Source organism: Gopherus flavomarginatus, unplaced genomic scaffold, assembly GCF_025201925.1.
Source record: "Gopherus flavomarginatus isolate rGopFla2 unplaced genomic scaffold, rGopFla2.mat.asm mat_scaffold_43_arrow_ctg1, whole genome shotgun sequence".
Classification (NCBI taxonomy): domain Eukaryota; kingdom Metazoa; phylum Chordata; order Testudines; family Testudinidae; genus Gopherus; species Gopherus flavomarginatus.
In genome coordinates, this window is record NW_026115085.1 from 3174324 (window position 1) to 3200875 (window position 26552).

The window sequence follows — 26552 nt, forward strand, 5'->3', positions numbered from 1 at the left end:
TGTCCAAATAAATCTGTTAGTTCTTAAGGTGTCACCGGACTCCTCGTTGTTTTTGTGAAATAAAAGCAAAATGCACTCTAAGCTGATCTTAACCCTTTCAATGTCCTTACAAACTTAGATGCTTCTCACCACAGGCCGGCTGGTGGCTTTTCAGCCAGGCTCTCCTCTTTCGTCAGCGCTTCAGTTGCTTGGTGTGGGGGTGTCTGTAGATGTAGGTGGACGAGAGAGACAAAGCATGGCAAATGTCTCTGCTTTTATCATGTCCTTTCTTCCCTCTTGGCTTTGCTCCCCCTTCAGAGTCAGGTGAGCATCACTGCGTCTCTCCAAGCAAGTCTGAGCAATTCCCCTGGGGTGTCCTCTTGCAGGTAAGTGATTGCACTGTAGCTCCCTTGCTGAACAATGGCTGTTGATGGGTTGTTTGACACCCTGTCCGGGTGTTGGTTACTTTCCTTGCTGTTGTCACTGGGGAGCTAATATTTGGCTGACTCCCCCACCTTACAGCATAGTGATAACCACACTGCACAATTCTCATAACTTCATATGCATGAATGGTAAACATCTATGGGTAGAGAAATGACTTTCAGCAGATCATATCCTTTCCCCTGATACCTTACAAGGCATGCTCTGTATATAAGATCACGATTATATGAAAATGAGGAATATGGGGGTTACAGCACACTCCCCCAAAGGTACAGAATGTCACACTGAGATTCTATTTTCATTTGTTATGTAACAGCATTAAAGAGATCCAGTGACTGACCAATGGCATTTTCAAGTGCTAAAATGGCAAGCGCTGTTGGTCTCTCATTGGCCATCAGCGACTGAAGATACGGTTTAATGAGCCAGAGCTTCAAGGCGAGGGTGGCTCTGTCCACTGCCTTCCGTTGCGCTGCTGGGCACCAAGTCCCTGGCGGTCAATATGTGAAGCTGGGAGAAGAGAGTGGGGTGGCAAGCGGTGGCAGAACTTTTGCCACCAGGGTCTAGCTGTCTAACTTCCTCTTCGTACTGCTGGGCCCCCGTTGCCTTCAGGTAACACAGGAACTAAGGCAGGAATAGGGTGAGGAAGCAAGTAAAGCCGAGCAAGGAAGGCAAAAGTTAATCTTATCTTCATGGGCAGCTCGCAATGACGTCCTTTTTCTGTGCCACAGCTGACAACAACATCCCAGACAGAAAAGTAACAGGCCAAAAAGAAACCTAGCAGATGCTGAAACAGTTCAGCTGAGAGCGTGCTAGACTAACAGGCTCTTCTATCCTCCTTTATGCACGGGCGGGATGTTTTCTGAGAGTGCAGCAGTTCCTTTAACTGCCACGAGTCCCTCATTTCAGGCTATGCAGCAGGAAAAGACAGCATGGGCTTCTGCACCGAGTTGGCCCACCTGACCTTTCATTCTTCTCTTGCTCTTTGTCAGCAAGGAGAAGAAAAAGAAGCTCTCCCTCAAGCTGGAGTCACACGGGCGAGGTAAGGACGACTTCCTGAGTGCTGGCTCCAGTCCTCTGCCCTGCCAGCTGACCTATCGAGGGGCTACCACCACATTGTCTAGATTTGTCCATCGGTCTGTGCCAGAGTGAGCAACAACCCAGTAGGTGGAGTTTCTGTAGTGTAGTGGTTATCACATTTGCTTAACACGCAAAAGGTCCCTGGTTCAAAACCAGGCAGAAACATGCTGGCTTTCTTTTCCCAGATCCCCTTGTTATTCAGAAAGGGCACTCCTCCTATTGGCCTGTCCCTGGGATAACTCCAACCCCTGCATGACAGAGGATGCTGACAGCAGTGGAGAAAGCACCTTGGTGTCAGGCTGGAGAACCTAGAGTAGTTAGGCCAGTCACCATTTGGAGGCTTGTGGCTTGGCCACCTCTGCTGTTGGAGGTTGGCCTATAGAGGCTCTCACTTCCTGCTGGGCTCCTTTGCGTGACTGGCCAAAGGAGGAAGTGAGGCAGGAATGGGGCAATAGAGGAAAGTTGAGCTGAGGAAGGCAGGGAAGAAGCTGTGCGGTTAAGTGGGGTTAGTAGAGCACCACCCTTCATTCTGCAAAGCCTGGGGAGGTGTGGTTGGCTGCTGGGAGGTAGAATCCTGTGCCTGCCTCTTGGCTTCCCAGGAGTGGCTACTTGCAGCCCAGGAGAAGAAGGGAGGTTCTGGGTGAAAGGAAAACAAGCAAAGCTGAGTCCAAGTGGAGAATGGCGGCTCCTTTATGGCCAACCTGGGGGCATGACTGATGGTTTTAGAGGTGGAGGCTGGGCTGGCTATGAGCAACTGGGATCCAGGAAACCCCCACCTGCCCTTCTGAGGGCTGAACCCATGGAGGTGCGGTTGGCTGCTGAGAGACAGACCCCTGTGGCTGCCTGTTGGCATCCCAGGGATGGCTACTTGCAGCCCAGGAGAAGCGGGGTTCTGGGGGGAAGGAAAAGCAGCAATGGTGAGGCTGAGTGGGCTCCTTTCTGGCCGAGATGGTGGACTGTGGTGAGTCTGGGAGTTGCCTGTAAGCCATAAGTGGACGTAGTGCAGTGAAAACTGCTGCTCCATTCTGGCCGACCTGGGGGCGCCATGGATGACTTGGGAATGGGGGCAGGGCGCTGGCTGTGAGCAAATGGGATCCAGGAAGCCCCAGCCTGCCCCTCCAGGGGCCGAGTCTTCTTCTCTCCTGCCATGGGGAGCCCGACCTTAAGCCTGCCCAGCATGTGCAGCAGCTCGAGCATTAAGCCTTCCTGTGTACATAACTGAACTACGCCCTAGTGTAATAAGGTGTAAAGTTTAGATTGTGAATTTATCTTTAATTTCCATGGTAATTTACTTTGATCTTTTATTCCTACCACTTATAATCCTTAAAACTCCATCTTTCTGTAGTTAATAAATCTGTTTTATGCTCTACTTAAACTGGTGTATTTTGCTTGAAGTTCTTGGGAAATCTCAGCTCCATTACAAGGCTGGTTCATGTACTATTCACAGTGAGGGAGGGGTGGACCCTGTGTAATAAACTCACACTGATCAGGCTTCTGATTAAGGCAAGATGGTATGATCCAGGGGTGCAAGGCTGCAGAGCTGTAGGGGGGGCGACTTTCTATCATTAGTGTTATGAGTGGCTGCAGAAGCATTCATGTAATTCAGTTGGCTGTGTCCCTACCTACGGATGTCTGTGTAAGTGCAATATCTGCCAGAGATTCACAGCTTGTCTCAGCATCACATGTGTGAGAGGGAGCCCAGGTGGTGGGACAAAGGGCTCAGGGGTGCCAGTGTTCAGTTGCATCCCATAGATCCCATCACAGACTTTCAACAACCACAGCGGGTGCTCACTGAGACAGAGAGAGAGATGCCACAATAGTGATATCCAGTGCCAGCAGACATCAAACTATCAGAAATTCTGTGAACAGAGAAGACCCTGCTAGTGGAAAATGGCTTGTGAGGTATCATTAGAAAATGCATAACCTACTGAATATTATCCTCCTGTTAAAATGTGTAGTAACACTGTATGGAAAATTGTGAGATTTTACAGTATGATATTACTGAAAAAGTTACAGTTCTGGGGAACACCCACAGACCAGTTCCTCAGAGACAGCAAGGCAAACAGCTGGTCAAACAGCCATTCTCCTGCAGGGGGAAGGTGTGAAGACATTAAGGGCTGGTCTACACTACGGGGGGAAATCGATCTTAGATACGCAAATTCAGCTACGTGAATAACGTAACTGAAGTTGAATATCTAAGATCGGATTACTCACCCATCCTCACCGCACGGGATCGATGTCCGCGGCTCCCCCTGTCAAATCAGCAACTCCGTTGGGGTTGGTGTTGTTCCGGAATCGATATAAGCGCGCTCGGGGATCGATATATGGCGTCTAGATGAGACGCCATATATCGATCCCCGAGCAATCGATTTTAACCCGCCGATACGGTGGGTAGTCTAGATTGTAGCCTTACATTCCATCACAGGGACCTATTGAGGCTGTTGTGGAAAACGACCACAGGATTAATATTTGAATCAGCTCAGCCTGAGGCTCTTTTCTTGGTTACAAGCACGCAGGGGGCGACAGCTACTGGAATACTGTTCCTGAGCTAAAAATCACACAAGCCTTTTACAGCTTAAAACCACAAACAATGACACATACGTTGCACGTTAATTTCCTTATTTGGAATATACTGCAAAATATGATGCAGGTCAAAAGCAAGCTGAACAATCAGTTTTCCATATTTGGCCTTTCCTGTTATTTTTATTACACCTGGTGATATGGGAGCAAGACTCTCCATGTCTCAAGAAATGTCACTACCAACCTAGGCCATTTTCACATGCTGGGGTGCAATCCAGATCGGCGAGGAGTTGTGTCATCTGTAATCCTGGGTGAGATTCAGTGTTCTGCTGCTGGAGCTCCCCTGTCTGGATACTCCCAGCCAGCGTTCAAGGACGCACTGAGTGTCTGTATGATAAGTAATCCTGGACTGGCAGCTCTGACTCCAGCCGCCTGCTTGTTACACCCCAAGCACATTCTGGTTTGGGTAGAGAAGGCTCAGGGTTTGAGAGAAGGCTGGGGGTAGGAAGCTTCTGTTCATTATGCTGGACCTAACCCCAGTTTTACTAGAGTAAAGAGGAGATATTTGACATTGTGTGATGCTGCTCCTGTGCTCTGTTCCCAAAGTGTTCTGCAGAAGAGGAGGGTCTCTGGTAGTATGTATATTACTGGCCTATTGGGGTGATGCTGAAACAGGACAGGGTACAGATGGCATTGTGGGGGTGGCATGAACCTTCACTCTTCATTTCCCCTTCCAAGAACAGAAGGGACAGGAATCCTTACCCAGCAAGACCATCGTCTCATAGTTCCCCTGCATGACATCTCTGTAGAGGGCTCTCTGAGTGGGGTCCAGCAGAGTCCCCTCTTCCCTGGAGAAATACACAGCCACCTCCTCGAAGGTCACCGGCCCCTGAAAGAGCAGGAGTCCAATACTCAGTACCTGCTGACCCACTCACAACCCCACTATTCATGGAACAGCAGCACCAGGGAAATGGAAGCTCTGGGAGGCACATGTTAACAGAGTCCCAACCCACCTTGCTTACAGCAGCCAGGAGGCATCAGAGGGTAGAAAGAGAGAACCTTTGTGTCTCCCATCTGACAGACAGAAGCAGGGTCTTCACATTTATCACATAGCTACTAGCCAGAGCTTAATATAGGAGATGGGGCTGTCTCTGGACCCTGATAGTGGCTCCCTGGTAGGAATCCAAGCACTCTCCAAATAAAATATATGGAAGAAAGGGGAAGTCAATCATAAAGAATAGAAGTTAGAAGGTCAGAATTGTAGTGCCCATTAACAAAGGCTTAGAGAAAATAGAGCCTATCAAACTAACGGGATATCCTTATTGGATGAGATCAAAAGTTTGGTTGCAGCTAATAGTATTGGTGTAATATACCTAAACTTCCGTAAGGGACATGACTTGATTAGCACAATATTTTTACTAAAAAAAAACTAGAATGATACAAAATAAACACGGCATACATTAAATAGATTCAAAACTCTGATAGTAAATGGGGAACCATGATCGAGTGGATTTCTTTCTAACAGGTTCCTGCAGAGATTGGTTCTTGGCCCTGTGCTATTTAACATTCTTATCCATGACTTAGAAGAGAGTACAAAATCATCACTGATAAAGTTTACAGTTGCCACAAAGATTGGGGTTGGTGGTAATTAATGAAATGTCAGTAGATTCAGGCTCCATCGCTGAGAGTCTGGGAAGTTGTCCCAGCCCTGGCTGGAGGGTTATTTCCTGTTCCACAAAGAGGGGAAGTTCCATTCCCAACTCCTGTGCCTTGAAATTAGGACCTATCTGACACTACACCCCCATATTCATCATAGTGGTATGATTATAATATGATTAGGACATAATTATGATCTATTTTGTAGAAGATGCATCATGTGTGGTGTCACTGGAAAAGTTCTGATTTGCTGAATATGATTATCCTATTTGTGTGCACATATCATGTTCGTATCTGAAGTTATGGATATTGACTCTGTATCTGTATTTCAAATGTGCTTACTCTGGGTAACACCCACAATGAGCCTTTCAGGTACAACAGTGAAGAAGCCAGACAGTGCTGATGGCTCAACAAAGACAATGGACTGTGGAAGAGCTTAGCCTTCCTGTGAATGTTTCAGCCAGCCTATGAGTCATGGCTACTATGACTCAGCAGGGCCTGTGACCAGACCACATGACACTAAACTCCATTTTAGTACCTGTATTTTTCCACAAACTGGACTAGGAACTGAGTTTGGAACAAAAGGTTCCCACCATATGGAAAAGCTACATAAGGTGGGGTGTGACATCATCTCTTGGCCAGTTAATAAACTTGTTTGATGCTTTATCTTAACCAGCGTATTTTGAGTGAAGTGTCTGGGGAAAATCTCAGCTTCTTGTGCACATCTGTCCCATATCGAGGGGAAGGGGAACTACATTAATGAGCTTGCATTATAGAGATCCCTGTGCACTATAAGATGGTATCATTCTGGATTTATACTACAGCAAGTGTGCAAGGTTGGGGAGTGGGAAATTGGCTCTTGTCTTCTATCTGTCCTTGAGTGGCTTAGGTAACGCACTCAGGTAGCTTAGTTGGCTGCATGGCGCCAGCTGCTGTTGTGTTGGGTGATAACAGGCCCTGGAGAGGCTGGCGAAATCTCCAGCAAAGCAGTGTGAGAAGGGCCAGCCCAGCGTGAGGGTTAGAGGACACAGCAGTTCCCAGAAGCTCCACAAACTGCCTCCTGGGGGTGACAACCCATCACGCCCTACACTACACAAGTCTCAGCAGGTTTGTCACATGCTGTCCCCTCCCTTTCTCCACCCGAGATATTTCCTGCTTCCCACCACTTCTAACAATTCCCACCCTCTTATGCATTTACTGCTCCTCAACCTCCAAGCAGAGCCCGCCACCCTGATAATCTCTTACCTGAGCCAGCTCCATTGCAGCCATTTCCTTGCCCCTGGGAGGACGAGATGATCTGCAGCGAAACATGGATGTTATTCTCTGGCCTGCCGGGGTGAAAAGGGCAAGGTGTGAGAATTCAGACTAGGCTTTTGTCCATTCCACAAGCCGATTCCCCCCAGCTTTTCCCGTGCTAATGCACATTCTAGGTTCTAGCACACTGTGAAGCACAGAGTGACCTTATTCCAGTACAGGCCTAGCCCCCTCCCACCAGGGTGTAACCCTCTGACACATGGGGAAACCCTCCCAGTAACAGTCTCCCTCTCTTACACCTATCAAGTTTGCGGACAACACCAAGCTGGGAGGGGTTGTAAGTGCTTTGGAGGATTGGATTAAAATTCAAAATGATCTGGACAAACGGGAGAAATGATCTGAAGTAGATAGGATCAAATTCAGTAGAGACAAGTGCAAAGTACTCCACGTTGGAAGGAACAATCGGAGGCCAGAGAAGAGCAGAAACAAAGGAGTCACTTTGGGGGATTCTCCCTGTCATTGTCCCCAATGCAGCTGTCTCAGGTTTACAAAGGTGTTTCATGTTCCAGCCTTTGTACAGTCTCTCCTGGGAGTGCCCCTTTCATGGACTGGGCCTAGTTTTAGTTTTTGGTAGTTAACAAGCTTGGTTTATTGTTCATCTAACCAGTATGTGTGGATTGAAGTGTGTTGGAAACTCTGTTTGGGATAACAAGCTGGTGCATGTCATTTTCCGCTGATGAAATGACAGACTTCATATGAGCTTGGGTCGTTCAGTAGCGTGCTGGACAGTGCAAGATGCACATTTCTGGGGGAAAGTTGGGCACTTGAGAATTTGCTGGTTTTCTCCTGAGGTGTAATTCATGAGTGGCTGTCTAGCAGCACTCAATACTGTGTAGCTGGGAGTGAGTTACATGCTGGAGACTGTGTGTTAATTGGCCAAGAGGGGCTGTTCTCGCGGGAAAACAGTGGAAAAGGCACCCCATGCTGGAGGACTGAGGTACAGCTATTTAACAGTCCAGATTGTACTCTGGGTAACATCACAGACACTCATTATGACAGAGCCTCTTACAACACAGAGAAAGTAAATCCATGTCCCAGAAATCGAAGACTCCAGACAGAGGGCAAGTGTCCCTGGCACTGCTTCTTGCTGACAGAGAGGTTCAGAGACAGTGCGAGAATCCTGGGGAAGCTGGGAACAGGAAGCATGGGCTGGCGGGGTTCGGTGGAGAAAGGGAACAGGAAGGGCAGGGATATTACTGAATCCAGGATCTTAGCAGTACTAGATGACAGGATAGCACATAGTGCAGCCCATTGGAAAACACAATCCCAACTATACAGTACAAAATGATGGGGTCTAAATTAGTTGTTTCCACTCAAGAGAGTGATCTTGGAGTCACTGTGGATAGTTCTCTGAAAACATCCACTCAATGTGCAGCAGCAGTGAAAAAAAGTGAACAATGTAGGAAATAATTAAGAAAGTGATAGATATGACAGAATATCTCATAGATCATATTTGTAAAAACAGCAAATAAATCCATGATACACCCACATCTTGAATACTGCATGCACATGTCACCCCATCTCAAAAATAGAAATATTGGAATTGGAAAAGGTTCAGAAAAGGGCAACAAAAATGATTAGGGGTATGGGACAGTTATGCCAGACCTAACCCCCAGTTTCACTTGAGCAAACAGGAGATATTTGACACTGGCAATACGGCTCCTGTGCTCTGTTCCCAAAGTGTTCTGCAGCAGAGGAGGGTCTCTGGTATTATGTGTGTCACTGGCCTATTGGGGTGATGCTGAAACAGGACAGGGTACAGATGGCATTGTGGGGGTGGCGTGAACCTTCACTCTTCATTTCCCCTTCCAAGAACAGAAGGGACAGGAACCCTTACCCAGCGAGGTCACAGTCTCATAGTTCTCCTGCATGACATCCCAGTAGAGGGCTCTCTGAGTGGGGTCCAGCAGAGCCCACTCTTCCCTGGTGAAATACATAGCCATCTCCTTGAAGGTCACCAGCCCCTGAAAGAGTAAGAGTCCAACACTAAGGACTTGCTGCCCCACTATTTGTGGCAGAGAAGAGTGAATCAAATGGAAGCTCTGGGTGGATCATAGTCAGGAGAGTCCCACCTCAACCTGGCTCAGAGTATCCAGCAAATGCCAGGGTGAGGGGATGAAGAGAGAGCCCCTTATCTCTCCCAGCATATCCATCACCCCCCTACTAGCCACTGACTGATACAGGAGATGGAGCCCCTAGCAGGGTCCAGGGAGAGCTCGCTGGTAGGATGCCCAACACCCTCCTCATTGTGAGGAGCGGGATAGGAAGGGAAGAGGCAGCTCCAATAAGCCTGACTCATGGGTGTCCCCTTTATATCTCACAGCAGCTGATGGTTAATGAGGTCAGGCTCCAGCACTAGGAGTCTGGTCAGTTTGACTAGCTCCATGTAGGTGGGTTATTTTCTCTCTTCACAAATTAGGGCATTTCCACCTCCAAACCTCCTGGGTCTGTTCCTAGAATCTAGGCCACTTAGTAAATAACTCCCAGCAGGTCTGCCACACCCTGGCCTCCTCCTTTCCCCACGCTGTGAATTTCCTGCCCCGCTCCAACCTCCAAACCAGACTCTGCAAACCTTCCCACCTCTGGTGTATTTGCTCTCCCTTTCCTCCAGCAGGAACCCACCAGCAACCCCCCGATAATCTCTACCTGGACTGACTCCACTGCAGCCATTTCTCTTCCCTGTCCCACGCCAGGCTGGGATGAGCTGGAGCAAAACATTCTGCAGCCTGTCTGGGGGAGAAGGGCAGTTGTGGGCGTTTCAGAACCGGTTTTAGTTAATTTCACATCACAATTCCCCCAGGCCCTTTCCCTGCAGACAGACACCCTAGATTCTCTCATGCTGGGAAATGCTCAATCTGTTTATTACGATTTAGACCTGGCCCCTCCTGCCAGGCTAAGTCCACAGACACATTTTTAACCTCCCTTCTCTCTCCCCTCACCCCTTCTCTGAACACAAGGCTAGATAAGAGCAGAACCAAAGGAGTCACTGTGGGGGATTCCCTCAGACACTGACCCCACGGCAGCCACACCCCAGCAGGGGGAATATGGAGTCAGGAACTGGCTTTTGCTCTGTCTGATCCTTGTTTTGTTCACTGGAAAGTGGTTCTGCCCCAGGATGCAGCAATACATGTGTCTGGGTGGACTAGAGAGCTGGAAATCTCTCCCCCACCTTCATTTCTCCCACTGCCCCTTTCAGTCTCTCCTTCCCCTGTCCTCTCTCCCTGCCCCTCTGGCTGGGACAGTCCCATTCCTGGGGGCTTTGCTCTCCCATGGCTGGATTTCCTCCTGGCAACCGCTAATGGGAGGAGAAATGAGGTGGTGGTGTTTGTGCAGAGTCACTTTCTTGCCAGACCCTAGGACATTCCCTGAGGTCTTTCAGTTACCTGGAGACTCTGGCTCAGAATTTAGTAGTAACAGGGCCCAGGACTGCCCTAGGGGGCTAGGACCAGCTGCAGAAAGTCATCCCCTGGGCCGGGCAGAGAAGAAGCTTTAATTAAGGTCACTTCCCAGCACAGAGCCCCACTGGGGGAGCAGCAGCTGCCAAGCCTGGTCTCCCAGATCACAATGGAGGCTGCAGCATCTGACCCAGGAAGCTGAACCCCAATATCCTGAGCAGAGAGGGACGGAGTGTATGAGCAGCTTCCCTCCTTTAGCTCTCTGGGGAGAGCAGCTAATGGGAGCCCCTCCTCACAGGGAGAATGGCTGATCTCATTTGACCCACTGTCCATCTGGAATCACTCCTTGTCTTTCCATACAGTGATTCTGGATTAACAACGGTCTCAATGACACCGGATTTCAGAAAGAATGAGTTCAGAACGCTGTGGAAAAGACCATCGTGTGGCAGTGCTGACTCCCTTCCCACCTCCCTCACCCCCGCAGATCTAGGACAAGGACTGGGGGCAAAAATTTTCCAAACGGAACCGAAAGTTCCTGCAGTTTTCAAAAGAGGAGAAAAGTAAATTCTGTGAATTCACACTAACAGTGTTTGCTAAGTGGACAGAAAGTTATCACAGTGACAGGGCACGTGACTGGGGAATGGACTTGGTGACCTGGTGACTAGGAGCCAGGACTCTGGTACAAGTTGTCCAGAGAGAAGGATCATGGTTAGCAGCAGCCCCCAGACACCCCCTAGTACCCAGAGCCCAGACCCCCCAGCCAGGGGCCCCAGACACCCCCCAGCCAGGATCCCATCAGATATTCCCTGGGACGCAGCCCCCAGAGTCCCTGGCCAGGGACCCCAGATACCCCTCAAAGCCCCACCGGCCAGAGAACCCCCACCACACCATGATTGCCACGTTGGGAATCCCAAAGGGTTCCCCCTACCAAGAGCCACCAGCAGCCAGGGACCCCCTCAAGGGACCCCCTACCCACTGGGAACTCAGTCCCTCACTGCCTGCCTAGGAACTTCCCCACCCTCCAGAACGATCTACCCTGACATTTGCCTGGGACCCTCTCCTCTGCCCAGTGTGACCCCCTGATGCTTTACAGTGCGACCCATCACTCTGCTTCCCTGGCATGCCCTCACCTAGTGCCAGGGATCCCCTCCCCCAGCTCTGTGCACTGGGCATGGCAACAAAACCAGGAACCAGCGGGGGAAGCACAGACAGAGCCCCTGGCACAGAACCAGGCTCCCTCTAACCCTCTGTCCCGCCTCCCCAAGAGACACCCACCCCCACTGTTCTGCAGCCACCAGGCCCCCAGCGATACCCACCTCCAGGACCCATAGCCTCAGGGATGGGCACATCAGAACCACCACCCCCGAAAACCCCAAACCTCCACAACCCACCAACCTGACTAGGGTACCCCCTGCCCAGCCACCCAGAGGCCTCCCCCTACCACAATGCCCCTTCAGCTGAAATCTCCCCACACAGACACCTTCCCTGCCCCTGCAAGTGTTACCTCACAGAGTGTGAGAAGTGGCTAGAAAGTTAACACCACCTCCTGCTGGCCAGTCACACAGGCAGAGGGAGCCTGGGGAGTGCTTCTTTAACAGGAGAATGGAAGGCCTGGAGGGCAAGAAAGATCCACGGGCTGTCACTAGCAAATAATGGCCACCATGGATCCACCCCAGAGGCGGCTGCATCTTAGCACATTGGGAAACAACCCATCATATTCAATTAGAAATAAAAAACTAGAGAGAAGTGGGGCAAATGTTTGCGGTATTTTATATCAATCTTTGAGACACGCAGAGAGAACCCTGTCACAAACGATATTTGATAACATGAGAGAAAACCACCAAGATCGGAGGGGATTTGATGTTGCTATTAAATAACTAGTGGAAAAGGGGGACTGTTGGACTGGATTTTATATGACTGTCCAATACATAAACAGAATGTGATGGTGCCCCCCGGCCACGTTGCAACCATTCACGTGAGCAGCTCAGAGCCCTTTGAGGAGCTGATTTAAGGGCAGGGGGGGAGCTGGAAGGCTCCCTGGACAATGGAAGGGGGCCGCAGGGGAATTGGGAAATGGGGTCTGGGCAGTCTCCATGGGGGATGTGCTCCTCCCTTCCCTTCCCTGCCCTGGCAGAGAACGGGAACCTCATCCCATCCCACTCCAGAGGGAGCCATGTTCTGGGGAATGACCCAGGGCAACAATTTCCCACCCAAACAAGGACAAATCGCTGCAGATGAAATGGGTGGGAAAATCCACCCCCCATCGGAGAGATTTTAAATTGACATTTGAGAAGTATGGAGAGAAAAGGGAAAATCAGAGGCAATTAGAGAGCTGATCATTGGCGGAGGGGAGAGGAGAATCTCCCTGGATTTTATAGCCACGTGTGATAATGAGAGAGAAAAGGGGAAAGCTTGAGAGAATGTGTGTGTGGGAGGAAGTGGCAAAAACAGGGACAGGATCCAGTTAACTCACCTCCCTCCCACCCCGGGAATGTCCTGGCTGCACAGAGACAGATCTACACCCCCACCCCAGTGACCTCCCCCACCTGCAACTCCGGCTTCTCCTCCCCCCTCGACACCTCCGCCCTCACACCAAAGGGGGGGGCTCTGCCAGCGCCTCACCCTGAGCTCAACTCCTGCTCCTCCCCCCAGCCCGGATTGTTCCCTTTAGCCCCCCACGAACCCTGCCTCCAGCTACCTGACCCCCCCTACCCATCAATTTCCTGCTCTGCGCCCGCCCCTCCCACGCTCCCTGTCACTTCCCCGCCCCGCTCCAGCCCCGCCCCCAGCGCCCGGCGGAACGTTACCTCTGGTCCGGGCAGGGGGAAGGGCAGCGGCTTCAGCGGCTGTTACTGGGTATGCGCAGTGCCCGGGAGTAGCACATTGCTATGGGGAGGGATTTAATACACCGCCCCCCCCCAGCCTGGCCCGGGGTCCGCCCCTCCCCCCCACACGACGGCCGGGCCCCGGCCCCCGCATCCCAGCAGGGCGGGCGGGCGGATCCTCCTGCAGCTCCACTGGGGCTGAGACGCCTTCAAGGCTTCTCCCAGGCTCCCTGGGGCAGAGTCACTTTCCTGCCCCCCAGCGCCTCTCATTCCCCGGGGGCTCCGGGTCACAATGTCCCACCGCCCTTCCCCCGCCTGCAGCTCCAGCTTCTCCCCTCCCGCCCCCGCCAGCCACACCAAGGGGAACCCCCGGGCCCCAGTCTCTGTCCCCACCTGGATCCCAGCGGGGCCGGGGGCAGATCCTGGCTGCAGCTGAGAACAGCGGCTCGGGCAGCTCCAGCGCTGCTGGCAGCACGTGGAGAACCAGAAAGCAGCTGTTCACCCCGGGCTCGGTGTCACAATGTGCCAGAGCCCCGCCCCCAGGAGCTGCCCTGCCCATGGGCTGTGCCAGAGCCCCGCCCCCAGGAGCTGCCCCGCCCCCAGGCTGTGCCAGAGCCCCGCCCCCAGGAGCTGCTCCGCCCCCGCTCTGAGCTGGAGCCCCGCCCCCAGGAGCTGCCCCGCCCCCGCTCCGTGCTGGAGCCCCGCCCCCAGGAGCTGCCCTGCCCATGGGCTGTGCCAGAGCCCCACCCCCAGGAGCTGCCCCGCCCCCGGGCTGTGCCAGAGCCCCGCCCCCAGGAGCTGCTCCGCCCCTGCTCTGTGCTGGAGCCCCACCCCCAGGAGCTGTTCCTGCCCCCGCTCTGTGCCAGAGCCCCGCCCCCAGGAGCTGCTCCGCCCCCACTCTGTGCTAGAGCCCCGCCCCCAGGAGCTGCCCTGCCCATGGGCTGTGCCAGAGCCCCGCCCCGAGGAGCTGCCCTGCCCCAGAGCTGAGCCAGAGCCCCGCCCCCAGGAGCTGTCCGCACCTGGGATGTGTCAGAGCCCCGCCCCCTGGAATTTCCCCATGTTGGGTCTCTGAGCTTTGTTCTCCTGCCGCCTTCTTCCCAGCACCCCCTGCTCCCTTCCTGTGTCTGCAAACACCCCCCCTCCCCCGGGGCCGGCTGCAGTGCTCGCTGAGGCTGACTCCAGTGGCTGAAGTTGCCTCCATCTCTGCTTCACCTGGAGGGGGAGAGACAAAGAGAGGAGATGGTCCCAGGGTGTGAAACCAGAATCAGGGGGCAAGGAGAGAAGGACTGTTTGGAAAGGTGGGGTTTTTTTGTGGGGGGGGGTGAGCCAGAGGGATTCAGAAGAAGTTGGGCAGCAGAGGCTCAGGGAAATTGAGGGGAACCTCCTGGGTGTCTCAGCGCTTGCCCAGGGTTTGTACAGCACCTTGCATAATATGGGGTCTGATCTCAGTCATGGTCTGTGCAGCACCTGGGAGCTCTGATGTCTGTTTCCTGATCACAGGCTCTGGGAATGGAGAGAGGGAAACCTCAGCACCTGAAGGTTAATGCAGCCCTGTGTGCAACCCCTGCTAGGGTGATCCGACAGCAAATGTGAAAAATTGGGATGGGGGTGGGGTTAATAGGCACCTATATAAGAAAAAGACCCAAAAATCGGGACATCTAGTCATGCTAGTCCCTGCTGTTCTCATAAGGGGTCGGCTTAGAGAGGGTTTGGCTGCACTTGCAGCTGTGCAGCGCTGGGAGTTAAAGCTGTCTTCCTACAGCTGTTTAGGGAAAGCGCTGCAGTGTGGACACACTGACAGCTACCAGCACTCTGTCATGGCCACATTTGCAGCGCTGTTGGGAGTGGTGCATTATGGGCAGCTATCCCAGCATTCAAGTGGCTGCAATGTGCTTTTCAAAAGAGGAGAGTGGGGTGGAGTGTGACACGGAGCGTGGGGGAGACAGAGCGAGTGGATTTTTGGAGCTGACACTGTGTCAGCTCCCTGCCTGGCAAGTTCAATCCTCCTCCCCCACCCCTCTCTCATTCACTAAATGCAAATAGCCGCCTTTGTTCTTTTCCTCACAGACCAGATAAGCCGCTGATCCAAAACAGACCCCCCCTCCCCCGTGCCCACCCGGCTGCTTCTCTCCTCAAGCAAACACCAGCTGTGGGTGTTCCAAAGGGATCCCCCTGCCTCTGCTCATTCACTGCAAACAGTAACTATGTTTGGTTTTCAGATAAGCAGCTCCGGGAGCCTTGAGCTCACAGCAAAGCAAACAGAGGCATCACACCAAAACAAAGACCGTTATCTCTACTTAAAAGCATTATGGGAAGGTTCCGGAGGTCAGTGACAGCGTAGTAAGATTAATCACTGTTTACACTGGCACCCCAGCGCTGCATCACCAGCTCTGTTCTCTTTATTCCTCTGGTCGAGGTGGAGCACATGCAGCACTGTAGCCAGGGAGATACAGCGCTGTATGTGCCTTGCCAGTGTGGACGGGGAGTAAGTTACAGCGCTGTAAAGCCACCACCTGCACTGTAACTCTCCAGTGTAGCCAAGGCCTGAGTTGTAGTAATAATAGCAGCCAAGAATCCGGTGGCACCTTATAGACTAACAGACGTATTGGAGCATGAGCTGTCGTGGGTGAATACCCACTTCGTCAGATGCAACAATAGTCCCCTATGGGCTAGTGGTCAGGATTCCTGGTTTTCACCCAGGTGGCCTGGGTTCAACTTCTGGTGTGGGAAGAGTGCAGAGCTTTTGCCCAGAGTGGAGGCAGGAAATGAAAGGAACAGGAAGGGATCCTGCCAGCAGTGGAGTTAGACAGTGTAGGGAGGGGACCCCAGAAGTGGGGGTGGGGCAGTGGTTTGGGGGGAGATGAGGGAAGGATCCCAGCAGTGCGGGAAGTTGACAACCTGGAGAGCACAGGCCTGGAATGGGGACCTGGAAGAGTGAATGTGTCCCTCTAAACCCATCAACTGCAGACTAGGCAGGCTTGGAAGAATTGTGTATTTGTTGGTAAATGTCAATTTCTGTGTAAACACACAACCCAATGGCAAAATATTTCCATCAATAATCATCAAAATTGACAGATGGGCAAAGTAAGAAACATGCTGCTTGAGAACTTATCATGTTGTAGGAGCAGCAGTGATCTGTATGCTCTGTATAACCTGTATGCTCAAAAGGTCTGTTAAACTCCCCCAGCTTGTGTCCTTTCCCGCTTTGAATGCCTGTGAAGTGGCTTTCCCACTCTCCTTTGTACCTCCAGTGAATGCCCTTCACCCGGCCCATCTGGCCAGTGGTTCGCTGTGTTACATTCTATTGCACCTCAGGGAGACTGATCTTCATCGCACTGTCCATCGCTGCGCTGTGGGACACTTACCTTAAAGGATCCTGACATCTCCACTGCCAGGCCTGTCCTGGGAGCGTGAGTATGAGTGTGACACCTTCCCCCATCCCTTCTTTTGAGCTTAGCTATCAAGCTAATAAATGTGCTGCTTTCTGCCAGACTCTGGGGGGGAGGGGCATTATTAGTCCTCTCTAAGCTTACTAACTGACCCAATTTTGGGTAACACAAGCAACATTGTTTGATCTGTTATTGTACCAAAGGGGGAGATGGTTGTCTATAAAGGAGAGTGAAGACTAAATGCCTCTGATGAGAATGGGATTTGAACCCATGCAGGCAGAGCATAATGGGGTAGCAGTCCATCACCTTAACCACTCGGTCACCTCATCTGAGCTGTCAAAAAACAGACAGGAGGAGAAATCTAAGGCCGGCAGAGATAGGGACACTAAGGAGTTTTTAAATACTAAGCGAAAGCAGGGTTTGAATGAGCTCCCCTCTCTCACCTAGTGAGGAGCTGGGGAAAGACTTCCGGAACAGACCGTGTTTGCATAGACACACCTACTCTGCCTAGCTATGCAGCATGATGGGGCCGCTTCCCCAAAATGACCAGTTTGGGATGGTCTTGGGTTACAAATGACTTTAGGATTGAGTGGAATGAAATGTTATTCTCCTTCCTGTATGAGTGAAGGGCAGCAGAACATACCTAGTCCGTCCTGATGGAGGGGTAGGTGAGAGAGGAATAGCTTTTATTGGACTGCAGAGAAGTGATTGAGGACGTCACCCTAAACCAGTGGTCCCCAAACATTTCACATTGTGCCCTCTTAGCCATGGCTGTGGCCCCTCGGAAGCCACGGTCAAGAACCGGGGCTGGGAGGAGTGGGGCTGTTGCTTGCTGGGGTGAGGGGTGCGGACAGGGGTAAAGGGGTCATAGACTCATAGACTCATAGGTCAGAAGGGACCAATCTGATCATCTAGTCTGACCTCCTGCACAAGGCAGGCCACAGAACCCCACCCATCCAATTTTATAACAACTCCTATCCCAGGACCGAGTTATTGAAATCCTCAAAAATGATTTGAAGACCTCAAGCTGCAGAGACACCACCAGCAAGCGACCCGTGCCCCACGCTGCAGGGGAAGGCAAAAAACCTCCAGGGCACCTGCCAATCCGCCCTGGAGGAAAATTCCTTCCCGACCCCAAATATGGCGATCAGCTAAACCCTGAGCATGTGGGCAAGAGTCACCAGCTAGCACCCAAGAAGGAATTCTCCGCAGCAACTCAGTACCCATCGTATGCAACATCTCCCCGCAGACCATTGAGCAGACCTGTCTGGTGGTAATTCAAGATCAATTGCCCAAATTAATGATCCTATCATAACATCCCCTCCATATACTTATCAAGCTTTGTCTTAAAGCCAGGAAAGTCTTGTGCCCCTACTACTTCCCTCGGAAGGCTATTCCAGAACTTCACTCCCCTAATGGTCAGAAACCTTTGTCTAATTTCAAGTCTAAACTTCCTAATATCCAGTTTATACCCATTCGTCCTCGTGGCTACATTAGTACTAAACTTAAATAATTCCTCTCCCTCCCTAACGTTAACCCCCTTGATATATTTATATAGGGCGAGCATATCCCCCCTCAGCCTTCTTTTGGCCAGGCTAAACAAGCCAAGCTCTTTGAGTCTCCTTTCATAAGGCAGTTTTTCCATTCCTCGGATCATCCTCGTAGCCCGTCTCTGAACCTGTTCCAGTTTGAATTCATCCTTCTTGAACATGGGACACCAGAACTGCACACAGTATTCCAGATGGGGTCTCACCAACGCCGTATACAACGGTACTAACACCTCCTTATCCTTGCAGGAAATACCCCGCCTGATGCATCCCAAAATCGCATTTGCTTTTTTAACAGCCGTATCACATTGGCGACTCATAGTCATCCTGCTATCAACCAGTACCCCAAGGTCCTTCTCTTCCTCCGTCGCTTCCAACTGATGCGCCCCCAACGTATATCCAAAATTCTTATTGTTAATTCCTAAATGCATGACCTTGCACTTTTCACTATTGTATTTCATCCTATTTCTATTACTCCAGTTTACAAGGTGGTTCAGATCTTCCTGAATAGTATCCCTGTCCTTCTCCGTGTTAGCAATACCCCCCAGCTTCGTGTCATCCGCAAACTTTATTAGCACATTCCCGCTCTTTGTGCCAAGGTCAGTAATAAAAAGGTTAAATAAGATCGGTCCCAAAACCGATCCTTGAGGGACTCCACTGGTGACCTCCTTCCAGTCCGACAGTTCACCTTTCAATACGACCCTCTGGAGTCTCCCCTTTAACCAGTTCCTTATCCACCTTACAACTTTCATATTCACTCCCAGCTTTTCCAATTTAACTAACAGCTCCGTGTGCGGAACCGTGTCGAACGCCTTACTGAAATCTAGGTAAATTATATCTACCGCATTTCCTTTATCTAAGTAATCCGTCACCTTCTCAAAGAAGGAGATCAGATTGGTTTGGCACGATCTACCTTTAGTAAATCCGTGTTGCAATTCGTCCCAATTACCATTGACCTCTATGTCCTTAACTACTTTCTCCCTTAAAATTTTTTCCAAGACCTTACATACTACAGACGTCAAGCTAACAGGCCTATAATTACCCGGATCACTCTTATTCCCTTTCTTAAAAATAGGAACTACATGAGCAATCCTCCAGTCATACGGCACAACCCCCGAGTTTATCGATTGCTTAAAAATTCTCGCTAACGGGCTCGCAATTTCACGCGCCAGTTCCTTTAATATCCTCGGGTGGAGATTGTCCGGGCCCTCCGACTTCGTTCCATCGAGCTGTTCAAGTACGGCCTCTACTTCAGTTGCAGTAATATCCACTTCCATATCCACATTCCCGTTTATCATCCCTCCATCATCGCAAGGTTCCTCACTAGTCTTATTAAAAACCGAGGCAAAGTACTTGTTTAGATGTTGGGCCATGCCTAAGTTATCCTTAACCTCCATTCCATCCTCAGTGTATAGCGGCCCCACTTCTTCTTTCTTTGTTTTCTTCTTATTTATGTGGCTGTAGAACCTTTTACTATTGGTTTTGATTCCCTTTGCAAGTTCCAGTTCAATGTGGCTTTTAGCCTTCCTCACTTTATTCCTACATGTTCTGACCTCAGCAAGGTAGCTTTCTTTACTGATCCTGCCTTCCTTCCACTCCCTGTAAGCTTTCTGCTTTTGTCTAATCCCCTCTCTGAGTTGCTTGCTCATCCAGTTTGGCCTACAACTCCTGCCCATGGTTCTTTTCCCCTTTCTCGGGATGCAGGCTTCCGACAGTCTCCGCAGCTGTGACTTAAAGTAATTCCAGGGCTCCTCCACATTTAAATCCACTAATTCCTCCGTCCAGTCCACTTCCCTAACTAATTTCCTTAACTCTTTAAAATTAGCCCTCGAGAAGTCAAAAACCCTAATCGCAGATCTACATTTGTTTATTCTTCCATCTAGTTTGAACTGAATCAGCTCATGATCACTCGAACCAAGGTTGTCCCCTACCACCATTTCTTCTACGAGGTCCTCACTGCTCACCAACACCAAGTCTAAAATGGCATCCCCTCTCGTAGGTGCTTCAACTACTTGATGAAGAAACCCATCCGCTATCACATCCAGAAAAATCTGACCCCTATTATTCGTGCAAGTACTCGTCCTCCAGTCTATATCTGGGAAGTTGAAGTCCCCCATAATCACACATTTCCCCTTTGTGTTTACTTCATTAAAGACATTAAAGAGGTCTCTATCCATATCCCAATCCGATCCCGGCGGTCTGTAGCACACCCCAAGCACTATCTCAGGGGAAGCTCTAGTTGCTTTTTTACCCAGCGTGATTTTTGCCCAGACGGACTCTGTCTTATCCATTCCATCGCATCTTATTTCGCTACATTTAATTTCATCATTGATGTACAAGGCTACTCCCCCACCTTTGCCTTTCTTCCTGTCTTTTCTGAACAGCACATAGCCTTCAATACCCGTGCTCCAGTCATGAGTACTATTCCACCAGGTTTCGGTAATACCTATAATATCCGGCTTCACTTCCTGCATGAGTAACTCCAGTTCCTCCATCTTGTTACCTAGGCTCCTCGCATTAGTGTACAAACCTTTTAATTTTAGGCGTTTGGCGTCAGTGACATTCTTTCCCCCGTCGTGCACAAACTTTCTACCACCAGCATCACCCGTTACTCTGGTTTCTACTCCACTATTCCTCCTTGGATCAAATCTTGGGGCCGCAAGGGTATCCCCGCTCACTTTGTTTACTTCCCTCTCCAGGTTATGTTCCGGCATGGAGATCTCCCGAACATTTCCCAACCAACTCCCCCAACTTTCTAGTTTAAAGCCCTCTTGATGAGGTCGGCAAGCCTCCATCCTAGAATTCTATTTCCCTCCTTGCTGAGATGAAGTCCATCCTGAGCAAACAGTTGTCTATCCGTAAATGCGTCCCAGTGACCGTACATCCCAAAGCCCTCCTTATAACACCACTCCCTGAGCCATCTGTTGATCGCCATAATCTTGTCACTCCTTCGTCGCCCCGCTCTAGGAACCGGCAGAATCCCACTGAAGATCACCTGAGCCTCGATGTCTTTAAGCCTCTTCCCCAGTCTGACATAGTCCTCCTTGATACAGTCCAGTGAGTAACTAGCCGTGTCGTTCGCTCCCACATGAAGGATAATCAACGGATTGTTTCCCGCTCCCGCTAAGATCGTATTCAGGCTCAAGTCCACATCCTGTATCTTAGCCCCCGGCAGACAGCACACTCTTCTGTTCTCCCGATCAGGTCTAGTTACAGGCCTGTCTACTCTTCTCAGTAGAGAGTCTCCAATCACATAGACTTGCCTTTTCCTGGTGACAATGCGATTCTCCGGTCTATCCCCCACAGCAGCTGGCTGTGATTCCTCCCAATTTGTATTCGCCCTCACAATCCTCCTAGGGCTCGTACTTGATGTTGCCTCCACTGACTGCTCCCCTGCATCTGCAGGACTAGCTGCTTGCCTCTTCTTCCTTGCCGTTACTCCTTCAGCAGCCTGCTGTGTTCCATCTTCATTTCCCAACTCAGCAAACCTATTCCTGAGTTCTATTTGTCCATCGCTGGCCCGTCTTATCCTCTGCCTGGTTCTCCTAGTGACATGCTTCCACCGTCCACTTTCCTCACCCAGCAGTCCCTCCTCAGAGTCCTTAGGTCCCGCTTTTGTCCGCTCGCCTGAGCTTGTCCCCTGTGCCTCATCTTGTCTGTGTTCCATCATCTGCTCAAATCCCCTTCTAAACTCAGCCAGAGTTTCCACTTGCATCTCCAGTCCCCTTACATTTTCGTCCAGCAGCTCTATCAGACGACACTTCATGCAGATGAAACTCCTTTCAGGTGCTCCCTCTAGGACCATGTACATGCCGCAGCTGCCGCACCCAGTCATCCTCAGTGTGTCTGCACCTGCTGCCTCTGCCTCCATCGTAGCGCTGCAACTCTGTGCCTGGCAATCCACAGCTCACACCGCACCGCAGGCCACCGACAAGCGCAGGGCTGCTGGCAGACCCCTGCCCCTTCCCTGGTCTCCCCTGCAACCTCCCCCTGGAAACTCCCACTGAAACTCCCCTGTTAGCCGCTCTGTTCGCCGCCTCCTGTGCCGCTGCCTGAGTGCCTGGCTCCTTATATAGGACCCCTAATCAGGTAAGCCCCGCCCCCAACTCAGGGCTCAGCCTCGCTCTCAGCACACAGCCCCTAGCAGCCTGCACACACACTCACTCACACACAAACACCACAAACTACAAAAACCACAAAAACCTGCTCCTCCAACAGCACTCCCACTGAAACTCCCCTGTTAGCCGCTCTGTTCGCCGCCTCCTGTGCCGCTGCCTGAGTGCCTGGCTCCTTATATAGGACCCCTAATCAGGTAAGCCCCGCCTCTCAGGCTGAGGGTGGGGTTGGGGAAGAGCTGTGGCAGAGTGGTGCTCCCTCCCTGCCCTCTATGTGGGCTGGCTCAGGTCCTGAGGTGCCCCCATGAATGTTCCTCTGTGTCCCCCTAGGAGTCGCACCCCACATTATGGGGACCACTGAACCCTACTCGCTAAGCCGGAGCTAGTGATGCCAAACCCCCGGGAAAGGGAGAACAAGTGTGGGGGCCCCAGCACCAGAACCATGCCCCTACCTTCTGTCTGTGGCTCTACCCCCTTCCACCCATGGCCCCATCCACTGTCACTTCTGTTCCACCCCTTCCCCCACCAGCCCCACCCTATCACTCCTTTACCCCTGCCCCGCTGTGGCCCTGAGACCAGAGAAGCTCTGTGCCCTTGCTGCAGCCCCCGGGCTGTAGCAGGGAGTGGGAGCTCCTCCAGCCCTGGGGCTGACATAGGGGAGACTTTTCAAGAGGGACCTAACTTGGCCAGGGCCCCTGATCATGGGCCCCACTGTCCCCTTGGCAGTGGAAGGTTTGGGGAGGCTGAGCCCCCTTGTCATAAACAGATAGCTAAGGGTTAATGTTCTTTTACCTATAAAGGGGTAACACCAGTAACCTAAAACACCTGACCAGAGGACCAATCAGGAAACAAGACTTTTTCAAATCTGGGTGGAGGGAAGTTTGTGTGTGAGTTCTTTGTTCTTTGTCTTGTGTCTGTGGCGTCTCGGCTATGAGAGTGATTTTTCTATCTCCTGCCTTTCTAATCTTCTGTTTCCAAGTTGTAAGTACAAAGATAATAAGACAATAAGTTTATATTGGTTTTTTTTTGTATTTACATGTGTGTAGTTGCTGGAATGTTTAAATTGTATTCTTTTTGGATAAGGATGTTTATTCATTTTTTTCTTTTAAGCAAATAACCCTGTATTTGTCACCTTAATACAGAGAGACCATTTTTATGTCTTTTTCTTTCTTTTTATATAAAGCTTTCTTTTTAAGACCTGTTGGATTTTTTCTTTAGTGGGGACTCCAGGGAATGGAGTCTGCAGCTCACCAGGGAATTGGTGGGAGGAAGAAGTCAGGGGGAAAATCTCGTTGTGTTAGATTTACTAGCCTGACTTTGCATACCCTCTGGGTAAGGGGGAAGAGAGATTAGCTATCTTGGTACTTCTATTTCCAGGACTGGAAACAGGGAGGGGGGAGTCCCTCTGTTTAGATTCACGGAGCTTGCTTCTGTATATCTCTCCAGGAACCCAGGGAGGGAACACCTGGAGGGGAGGAGGGGGAAGGGAAATGGTTTATTCCCCTTTGTTGTGAGACTCAAGGCATCTGAGTTTGGGGGTCCCCCGGGGAAGGTTTTCGGGAGACCACAGCGAGCCAGGCACTGTATAAATCCCTGGCTGGTGGCAGCTTTACCAGGTCCAAGCTGGTAACTAAGCTTGGAGGTTTTCATGCTAACACCCATATTTTGGACGCTAAGGTCCAAATCTGGGAAAAAATGTTATGACACCCCTCCCCCCTGAGCCTCCATTACGAGCCGCCCAGGCTACCACTGCTCAGTGTGTGGCCAGTCTCTGTGTTTTCTGCTGCTCGTTCTGGGGAGCCTGGCCGGCCTTAGGGGTGGTGCCCCCCGATAGCCGCCCAGGGCTCCAGGGGTCAAAGGGCACCGTGTGGCAGTGCAAAGGTGCTCACTGCTCTCCCCTGCCCCAATGCTCCTCCAGGGGTCCATAGAGGTTTGAGGGGAGTAAGGAGCAACCCTATGTGCTCCATGCGTCCTGGTCACTTTTCCCACTTGGGCTGTGCTGTGAGGGGAGCATCAGAAGCTGCTGCTCTCTGCCCTCCCGCTATGCAGCCTGGCTGAGGAAAGTGACCTGGATGCAGGGAGCTCGGATGATCTCACTTCTTGCCCCCACATCCCCTAGGGGTGCCCAGATGAGCAGCGTTCCAGGGAGGAGTGGGGGGCAGCAATGCCAGCTGCTCCATGCACACAGGTCAGTCTCCCCATGTGGGTGCAGGAGGGGGTGCAAGGGTTTCTGTGATGCCTATTCTATCAATATCGTCACTCAATACCAGGCACTCAAATTCACCAGTCTTAGTACTTAGACGTTTAGCGTTTGTATTTAAGCACTTCTAAAATGTGTCCCATTTTAGCTGTCTGCTATTACATGATGTAATTGAGGGAGACTCTTTCATTTCACTGTTTCTCATCAGAACCTACCTGTACATTATCATCTTCCATCCTCTCCACCTTACTAGGCTATAGAGAATCCCTGTGAATAGTTCCTCTCCTAATGGATGTCTCTGTCTGAACCCTGTGCTCCTCAGTGCCTGTCGGCTTTCCCCAGCTCTGAGGCTGTGTCTACACCGCGCACCTTACCACGGTGCAGCTGTGCCACTCTAACCATGCCATTGTAAGGTGCGCTGTGTGGCCGTCCTTATCGCTGAGAGAGAGCTTCCCCTGCAACAAAGCCAAACTACTTCCAATGAGGGGCAGGAGCTTTGTCACCGGGAGCACAGCTCCACCTATGATGCGCTGTTCACACTGCCGCTTTTCATGGCTCAAATTTTGGCATTCGGGGAGTGTTTTTTCTCACCGCAGAGAGACAAAGTTTTTAGCAACAAAAGCCGAAATTAAAAAAAACTCCTCTGCAACCTATTTAATTTTACCTTTATACAACCTTTATACTGCCTCCAGTTCTGGTATCCTCATTTGAAAAAGATGTTGTGAAATTGGAGCTAGGGCAGCAAAGAGCCACCAAATGTTCTGAGGGCTGGAGAAAAATGCCTTCCAGTGAGCTATTGAAAGAGCTCAACCTGTTTAGCTTATCAAAAGAAGATTGAACGGTGATTTCATTGAAATGTTGAAGGGCCTTAATGGAGAGAAAAGATTGGGTATTTACGGGCTCTTGAATGGAGCAGAGAAAGGCATAACAAGACCCAATGGCTGGAAAGTGAAAAGAGACAAATTCATATTACAACTGAGGCACAATAGTCAACAGCGAGGATGATTCACCACAGGAGCAAGCTACCAAGGAAAGTGGTGAATTCACCATCTCCTGATGTCATTTAATGAAGACTAGATGCCTTTCTGGAATGTGTTTGCCCCCAAAGTAGCTGTTGTGTCATACAGGAGGCCTGTGATATGCAGGTTAGATGCTCTAATGGTGTCTTCTGACCATGAAGTCGACTAATTTCTGAAAAACTGAGTGTAGCATTGGGAGCAGCGTCTGATGTTTTCCTGTCTAGCCGGCTTGCTGCCTAGAACGAACGCTCCTTGAGTGGGGTGATCCACAGGGAGTAGCTCAAACCTCCAAAGTGCCTGGCCAGGGGCAGGACATTAGCCCAGCAAGGGAGGGGTGTGGCAGTGACATCACAAAGGCCGTTTGCAGGACCTCAGACTATTGGTCAAAGGTGGTGGGGAGGTGGTGACCTCACAGAGAGATGCTGACATCAGCCAGGCAGGACAGGGGCGAGGGGCCAGGGAAACCTCAGAGACCTCTGTGGCTTTGCTTCAGCACGTTTCCTTCTCCAGGTCTCTCTTTGAGGACTGAGAGATTATTTGGGGTCATGGACGTGAGCGCCAGGAGGAACCTCTTCCGAGTTTCCTCCTTCCCTTGTAGTGATTTTACTAGAAAACAGCCGTCCCTGTTTAGAAGGTAAGAGACTCCTGAAGGTTTGAAACCTGTTCAGTCTGAACTATCTGGTGACGAGTGAATTCTAGGCATGGAAAACACGAGCTTAAGGAGGCAAAATTTTATTGCGCACCTGGGATTTTGTCCCTTAGAATCGCTGGGGACATTAGGGTTTGTCCTTTTTGTTTCACCTCTTCCTCCATCCCTCCCTCCTCTTCTTCTCTTGCTTCTTTTGTCCTTTCTCCTGTTCCCTTCCCAACAACAGGACGGAGGTGTGTGTGTGTGTGTTGCAGGGAAGTCCTCTGCAGCTCCCACTATGGAAGGTCCACCCAAAAATGTGGGACTGAAATAGTGCTCGGGCAGTGATCCCCACCGGTGACCTGGGCCATCCTTTGGGCTCTCTGGTGAGAACCCTCAGCCTCCCGTCCTCCGTCTCTACCCTGATTGGTTGAGCAGGGGGATATT

At 51.0% G+C, this 26552-nt stretch overlaps 1 protein-coding gene, 1 long non-coding RNA gene and 1 other non-coding gene across 4 annotated transcripts in view; 1 reads left to right on the plus strand and 2 right to left on the minus strand.

The window, feature by feature from the left end:
- The window catches only part of LOC127042431 (zinc finger protein 560-like), an 816513-nt gene that overhangs the window by 625761 nt on the left and 164200 nt on the right, over positions 1-26552 (minus strand). The window lies entirely within an intron of this gene.
- Positions 1-26552, minus strand: part of LOC127042434 (uncharacterized) — a 206901-nt gene that overhangs the window by 69610 nt on the left and 110739 nt on the right. The gene's annotated exons all lie outside the window — the stretch shown is intronic.
- On the plus strand, positions 1590-1662 carry TRNAV-AAC (transfer RNA valine (anticodon AAC)). The gene has a single exon. It is a non-coding gene; the product is annotated as a tRNA-Val (tRNA).